Genomic DNA, 10,000 nt, shown 5'->3' with positions numbered 1-10,000 from the left:
CCTTCATCACAACGTATAATAATAGACGTACACATCCTTCATCACAACGTGTAATAATAGACGTACACATCCTTCATCACAACGTATAATAATAGACGTACACATCCTTCATCACAACGTATAATAATAGACGTACACATCCTTCATCACAACGTATAATAATAGACGTACACATCCTTCATGACAACGTATAATAATAGACGGACACATCCTTCATCACAACGTATAATATTAGACGTACACATCCTTCATCACAACGTGTAATAATAGACGGACACATCCTTCATCACAACGTATAATAATAGACGGACACATCCTTCATCACAACGTATAATATTAGACGTACACATCCTTCATCACAACGTGTAATAATAGACGGACACATCCTTCATCACAACGTATAATAATAGACGTACACATCCTTCATCACAACGTATAATAATAGACGGACACATCCTTCATCACAACGTATAATAATAGACGTACACATCCTTCATCACAACGTATAATAATAGACGGACACATCCTTCATCACAACGTATAATAATAGACGTACACATCCTTCATCACAACGTGTAATAATAGACGTACACATCCTTCATCACAACGTGTAATAATAGACGTACACATCCTTCATCACAACGTGTAATAATAGACGAACACATCCTTCATCACAACGTATAATAATAGACGTACACATCCTTCATCACAACGTATAATATTAGACGTACACATCCTTCATCACAACGTGTAATAATAGACGTACACATCCTTCACCACAACGTGTAATAATAGACGTACACATCCTTCATCACAACGTATAATAATAGACGTACACATCCTTCATCACAACGTATAATAATAGACGTATAATAATAGACGTACACATCCTTCATCACAACGTATAATAATAGACGTACACATCCTTCATCACAACGTATAATAATTAGACGTACACATCCTTCATCACAACGTATAATAATAGACGTACACATCCTTCATCACAACGTATAATAATAGACGTACACATCCTTCATCACAACGTGTAATAATAGACGTACACATCCTTCATCACAACGTGTAATAATAGACGTACACATCCTTCATCACAACGTATAATAATAGACGTACACATCCTTCATCACAACGTGTAATAATAGACGTACACATCCTTCATCACAACGTATAATAATAGACGTACACATCCTTCATCACAACGTATAATAATAGACGTACACATCCTTCATCACAACGTATAATAATAGACGTACACATCCTTCATCACAACGTATAATAATTAGACGTACACATCCTTCATCACAACGTATAATAATAGACGTACACATCCTTCATCACAACGTATAATAATAGACGTACACATCCTTCATCACAACGTATAATAATAGACGTACACATCCTTCATCACAACGTATAATAATAGACGTACACATCCTTCATCACAACGTGTAATAATAGACGTACACATCCTTCATCACAACGTATAATAATAGACGTACACATCCTTCATCACAACGTGTAATAATAGACGTACACATCCTTCATCACAACGTATAATAATAGACGTACACATCCTTCATCACAACGTATAATAATAGACGTACACATCCTTCATCACAACGTATAATAATAGACGTACACATCCTTCATCACAACGTGTAATAATAGACGTACACATCCTTCATCACAACGTATAATAATAGACGGACACATCCTTCATCACAACGTATAATAATAGACGTACACATCCTTCATCACAACGTGTAATAATAGACGTACACATCCTTCATCACAACGTGTAATAATAGACGTACACATCCTTCATCACAACGTATAATAATAGACGTACACATCCTTCATCACAACGTATAATAATAGACGTACACATCCTTCATCACAACGTATAATAATAGTCCTTCATCACAACGTAATAATAGACGTACACATCCTTCATCACAACGTATAATAATAGACGTACACAACGTCGTACACATCCTCATCACAACGTGTAATAATAGACGTACACATCCTTCATCACAACGTATAATAATAGACGTACACATCCTTCATCACAACGTATAATAATAGACGTACACATCCTTCATCACAACGTATAATAATAGACGTACACATCCTTCATCACAACGTATAATAATAGACGGACACATCCTTCATCACAACGTATAATATTAGACGTAATAATAGACGTACACATCCTTCATCACAACGTATAATAATAGACGGACACATCCTTCATCACAACGTATAATAATAGACGTACACATCCTTCATCACAACGTATAATAATAGACGTACACATCCTTCATCACAACGTATAATAATAGACGTACACATCCTTCATCACAACGTATAATAATAGACGTACACATCCTTCATCACAACGTATAATAATAGACGTACACATCCTTCATCACAACGTATAATAATAGACGGACACATCCTTCATCACAACGTATAATAATAGACGTACACATCCTTCATCACAACGTGTAATAATAGACGTACACATCCTTCATCACAACGTATAATAATAGACGGACACATCCTTCATCACAACGTGTAATAATAGACGTACACATCCTTCATCACAACGTATAATAATAGACGTACACATCCTTCATCACAACGTATAATAATAGACGTACACATCCTTCATCACAACGTATAATAATAGACGTACACATCCTTCATCACAACGTGTAATAATAGACGTACACATCCTTCATCACAACGTATAATAATAGACGGACACATCCTTCATCACAACGTATAATAATAGACGTACACATCCTTCATCACAACGTATAATAATAGACGTACACATCCTTCATCACAACGTATAATAATAGACGTACACATCCTTCATCACAACGTATAATAATAGACGTACACATCCTTCATCACAACGTATAATAATAGACGGACACATCCTTCATCACAACGTATAATATTAGACGTACACATCCTTCATCACAACGTGTAATAATAGACGGACACATCCTTCATCACAACGTATAATAATAGACGGACACATCCTTCATCACAACGTATAATATTAGACGTACACATCCTTCATCACAACGTGTAATAATAGACGGACACATCCTTCATCACAACGTATAATAATAGACGTACACATCCTTCATCACAACGTATAATAATAGACGGACACATCCTTCATCACAACGTATAATAATAGACGTACACATCCTTCATCACAACGTATAATAATAGACGGACACATCCTTCATCACAACGTATAATAATAGACGTACACATCCTTCATCACAACGTGTAATAATAGACGTACACATCCTTCATCACAACGTATAATAATAGACGGACACATCCTTCATCACAACGTGTAATAATAGACGTACACATCCTTCATCACAACGTATAATAATAGACGTACACATCCTTCATCACAACGTATAATAATAGACGTACACATCCTTCATCACAACGTATAATAATAGACGTACACATCCTTCATCACAACGTATAATAATAGACGGACACATCCTTCATCACAACGTATAATATTAGACGTACACATCCTTCATCACAACGTGTAATAATAGACGGACACATCCTTCATCACAACGTATAATAATAGACGTACACATCCTTCATCACAACGTATAATATTAGACGTACACATCCTTCATCACAACGTGTAATAATAGACGGACACATCCTTCATCACAACGTATAATAATAGACGTACACATCCTTCATCACAACGTATAATAATAGACGGACACATCCTTCATCACAACGTATAATAATAGACGTACACATCCTTCATCACAACGTATAATAATAGACGGACACATCCTTCATCACAACGTATAATAATAGACGTACACATCCTTCATCACAACGTGTAATAATAGACGTACACATCCTTCATCACAACGTATAATAATAGACGGACACATCCTTCATCACAACGTGTAATAATAGACGTACACATCCTTCATCACAACGTATAATAATAGACGTACACATCCTTCATCACAACGTATAATAATAGACGTACACATCCTTCATCACAACGTATAATAATAGACGTACACATCCTTCATCACAACGTATAATAATAGACGTACACATCCTTCATCACAACGTGTAATAATAGACGTACACATCCTTCATCACAACGTATAATAATAGACGTTCACATCCTTCATCACAACGTATAATAATAGACGTACACATCCTTCATCACAACGTATAATAATAGACGTACACATCCTTCATCACAACGTATAATAATAGACGTACACATCCTTCATCACAACGTGTAATAATAGACGTACACATCCTTCATCACAACGTATAATAATAGACGTACACATCCTTCATGACAACGTGTAATAATAGACGTACACATCCTTCATCACAACGTATAATAATAGACGTACACATCCTTCATCACAACGTATAATAATAGACGTACACATCCTTCATGACAACGTATAATAATAGACGTACACATCCTTCATCACAACGTATAATAATAGACGAACACATCCTTCATGACAACGTGTAATAATAGACGAACACATCCTTCATCACAACGTATAATAATAGACGTACACATCCTTCATCACAACGTATAATAATAGACGTACACATCCTTCATGACAACGTATAATAATAGACGTACACATCCTTCATCACAACGTATAATAATAGACGAACACATCCTTCATGACAACGTGTAATAATAGACGAACACATCCTTCATCACAACGTGTAATAATAGAAGTACACATCCTTCATCACAACGTATAATAATAGACGTACACATCCTTCATCACAACGTATAATAATAGACGTACACATCCTTCATGACAACGTATAATAATAGACGTACACATCCTTCATCACAACGTATAATAATAGACGAACACATCCTTCATGACAACGTGTAATAATAGACGAACACATCCTTCATCACAACGTATAATAATAGACGTACACATCCTTCATCACAACGTATAATAATAGACGTACACATCCTTCATGACAACGTATAATAATAGACGTACACATCCTTCATCACAACGTATAATAATAGACGAACACATCCTTCATGACAACGTGTAATAATAGACGGACACATCCTTCATCACAACGTGTAATAATAGACGTACACATCCTTCATCACAACGTGTAATAATAGACGTACACATCCTTCATCACAACGTGTAATAATAGACGTACACATCCTTCATCACAACGTATAATAATAGACGTACACATCCTTCATCACAACGTATAATAATAGACGTACACATCCTTCATCACAACGTGTAATAATAGACGTACACATCCTTCATCACAACGTATAATAATAGACGTACACATCCTTCATCACAACGTATAATAATAGACGTACACATCCTTCATCACAACGTGTAATAATAGACGTACACATCCTTCATCACAACGTATAATAATAGACGTACACATCCTTCATCACAACGTGTAATAATAGACGTACACATCCTTCATCACAACGTATAATAATAGACGTACACATCCTTCATCACAACGTATAATAATAGACGTACACATCCTTCATCACAACGTGTAATAATAGACGTACACATCCTTCATCACAACGTGTAATAATAGACGAACACATCCTTCATCACAACGTGTAATAATAGACGTACACATCCTTCATCACAACGTGTAATAATAGACGTACACATCCTTCATCACAACGTGTAATAATAGACGTACACATCCTTCATCACAACGTGTAATAATAGACGTACACATCCTTCATCACAACGTATAATAATAGACGTACAGACATAATCACAACGTATAATAATAGACGTACACATCCTTCATCACAACGTGTAATAATAGACGTACACATCCTTCATCACAACGTGTAATAATAGACGTACACATCCTTCATCACAACGTATAATAATAGACGTACACATCCTTCATCACAACGTGTAATAATAGACGTACACATCCTTCATCACAACGTATAATAATAGACGTACACATCCTTCATCACAACGTATAATAATAGACGTACACATCCTTCATCACAACGTATAATAATAGACGTACACATCCTTCATCACAACGTATAATAATAGACGTACACATCCTTCATCACAACGTATAATAATAGACGTACACATCCTTCATCACAACGTATAATAATAGACGTACAGACATAATCACAACGTATAATAATAGACGTACAGACATAATCACAACGTATAATAATAGACGTACAGACATAATCACAAACAAAAGAAACGGTTTCCTTAAAGAACTTCATTTAATTATTTCACATTGGTCTCATTCATTGGCGTCTTGGCGATAAGGCCACGTCTACACGTTGGGAGTTCTACTGGCACGAGCCGACGCCCACTCAGAACTTCAACAGGTAGCATTAAATAACTACATTTAACAGGTAGGCTACCTAACATTACTTAACTACATTTAACAGGTAGGCTACCCAACATTACTTAACAGGTAGGCTACCTAACATTACTTAACTACATTTAACAGGTAGGCTACCCAACATTAAATAACTACATTTAACAGGTAGGATACCTAACATTACTTAACTACATTTAACAGGTAGGCTACCCAACATTAAATAACTACATTTAACAGGTAGGCTACCTAACATTAAATAACTACATTTAACAGGTAGGCTACCCAACATTACTTAACTACATTTAACAGGTAGGCTACCCAACATTACTTAACTACATTTAACAGGTAGGCTACCTAACATTACTTAACTACATTTAACAGGTAGGATACCTAACATTACTTAACTCGATTTAACAGGTAAGCTACCTAACATTAAATAACTACATTTAACAGGTAGGCTACCCAACATTAAATAACTACATTTAACAGGTAGGCTACCCAACATTAAATAACTACATTTAACAGGTAGGCTACCCAACATTACTTAACTACATTTAACAGGTAGGCTACCTAACATTACTTAACTACATTTAACAGGTAGGCTACCCAACATTAAATAACTACATTTAACAGGTAGGCTACCCAACATTAAATAACTACATTTAACAGGTAGGCTACCTAACATTACTTAACAGGTAGGCTACCTAACATTAAATAACTACATTTAACAGGTAGGCTACCCAACATTACTTAACAGGTAGGCTACCTAACATTAAATAACTACATTTAACAGGTAGGCTACCTAACATTAAATAACTACATTTAACAGGTAGGCTACCTAACATTACTTAACTACATTTAACAGGTAGGCTACCCAACATTAAATAACTACATTTAACAGGTAGGCTACCCAACATTACTTAACTACATTTAACAGGTAGGCTACCCAACATTACTTAACAGGTAGGCTACCTAACATTAAATAACTACATTTAACAGGTAGGCTACCCAACATTACTTAACTACATTTAACAGGTAGGCTACCCAACATTACTTAACTACATTTAACAGGTAGGCTACCCAACATTACTTAACTACATTTAACAGGTAGGCTACCTAACATTACTTAACTACATTTAACAGGTAGGCTACCCAACATTACTTAACTACATTTAACAGGTAGGCTACCCAACATTACTTAACTACATTTAACAGGTAGGCTACCTAACATGAAATAACTACATTTAACAGGTAGGCTACCCAACATTACTTAACTACATTTAACAGGTAGGCTACCTAACATTACTTAACAGGTAGGCTACCTAACATTAAATAACTACATTTAACAGGTAGGCTACCTAACATTACTTAACTACATTTAACAGGTAGGCTACCCAACATTACTTAACAGGTAGGCTACCTAACATTAAATAACTACATTTAACAGGTAGGCTACCTAACATTAAATAACTACATTTAACAGGTAAGCTACCTAACATTAAATAAATACATTTAACAGGTAGGCTACCCAACATTACTTAACAGGTAGGCTACCTAACATTAAATAACTACATTTAACAGGTAGGCTACCTAACATTACTTAACTACATTTAACAGGTAGGCTACCCAACATTACTTAACAGGTAGGCTACCTAACATTAAATAACTACATTTAACAGGTAGGCTACCTAACATTACTTAACAGGTAGGCTACCCAACATTAAATAACTACATTTAACAGGTAGGCTACCTAACATTACTTAACTACATTTAACAGGTAGGCTACCCAACATTAAATAACTACATTTAACAGGTAGGCTACCTAACATTACTTAACAGGTAGGCTACCTAACATTACTTAACTACATTTAACAGGTAGGCTACTTAACATTAAATAACTACATTTAACAGGTAGGCTACCCAACATTAAATAACTACATTTAACAGGTAGGATACTTAACATTACTTAACTACATTTAACAGGTAGGCTACCCAACATTACTTAACTACATTTAACAGGTAGGCTACCTAACATTACTTAACAGGTAGGCTACCTAACATTACTTAACTACATTTAACAGGTAGGATACCTAACATTAAATAACTACATTTAACAGGTAGGCTACCCAACATTAAATAACTACATTTAACAGGTAGGCTACCCAACATTACTTAACTACATTTAACAGGTAGGCTACCTAACATTACTTAACTACATTTAACAGGTAGGCTACCCAACATTAAATAACTACATTTAACAGGTAGGCTACCCAACATTACTTAACTACATTTAACAGGTAGGCTACCCAACATTAAATAACTACATTTAACAGGTAGGCTACCTAACATTACTTAACTACATTTAACAGGTAGGCTACCCAACATTACTTAACAGGTAGGCTACCCAACATTACTTAACTACATTTAACAGGTAGGCTACCCAACATTAAATAACTACATTTAACAGGTAGGCTACCTAACATTACTTAACTACATTTAACAGGTAGGCTACCCAACATTAAATAACTACATTTAACAGGTAGGCTACCCAACATTACTTAACTACATTTAACAGGTAGGCTACCCAACATTACTTAACAGGTAGGCTACCTAACATTAAATAACTACATTTAACAGGTAGGCTACCCAACATTACTTAACAGGTAGGCTACCTAACATTACTTAACTACATTTAACAGGTAGGCTACCTAACATTAAATAACTACATTTAACAGGTAGGCTACCTAACATTACTTAACTAAATTTAACAGGTAGGCTACCCAACATTAAATAACTACATTTAACAGGTAGGCTACCCAACATTAAATAACTACATTTAACAGGTAGGCTACCTAACATTACTTAACTACATTTAACAGGTAGGCTACCCAACATTAAATAACTACATTTAACAGGTAGGCTACCTAACATTACTTAACTACATTGAACAGGTAGGCTACCCAACATTAAATAACTACATTTAACAGGTAGGCTACCTAACATTACTTAACTACATTTAACAGGTAGGCTACCCAACATTAAATAACTACATTTAACAGGTAGGCTACCCAACATTACTTAACTACATTTAACAGGTAGGCTACCCAACATTACTTAACAGGTAGGCTACCTAACATTACTTAACTACATTTAACAGGTAGGCTACCTAACATTAAATAACTACATTTAACAGGTAGGCTACCCAACATTACACCGATGAGGAGCTCCAAGGATTGAACAGGCTCCCGAGTGGCACAGCGGTCTTAAGCACTGTGTCTCAGTGCTTGAGGTGTCACTACAGACACCCTGGTTCGATTCCAGGCTGTATCACAACTGGCTGTGACTGGGCCTAAAATGACATACCCAAATCTAACTTCTGTAGCTCAGGACCTGAAGCAAGGATATGCATATTATTGATACCATTTGAAAGGAAACACTTTGAAAGTTGTGGAAATGTGAAAGGAATGTGGGAGAATATAACACAACAGATCTGGTAAAAGATAATACAAAGACAAAAAAAAACATTATTTTG

General features: G+C 35.3%; 1 protein-coding gene across 1 annotated transcript in view; it reads left to right on the top strand.

The window, feature by feature from the left end:
* LOC139421661 (synaptotagmin-17-like) overlaps window positions 1–10,000 on the top strand; it is a 63,668-nt gene that overhangs the window by 11,167 nt on the left and 42,501 nt on the right. The gene's annotated exons all lie outside the window — the stretch shown is intronic.

Source organism: Oncorhynchus clarkii, chromosome 12, assembly GCF_045791955.1.
Source record: "Oncorhynchus clarkii lewisi isolate Uvic-CL-2024 chromosome 12, UVic_Ocla_1.0, whole genome shotgun sequence".
Classification (NCBI taxonomy): domain Eukaryota; kingdom Metazoa; phylum Chordata; class Actinopteri; order Salmoniformes; family Salmonidae; genus Oncorhynchus; species Oncorhynchus clarkii.
Note: the sequence above shows the minus strand (reverse complement) of the source record. Positions and strands in the feature narration are given on the sequence as shown.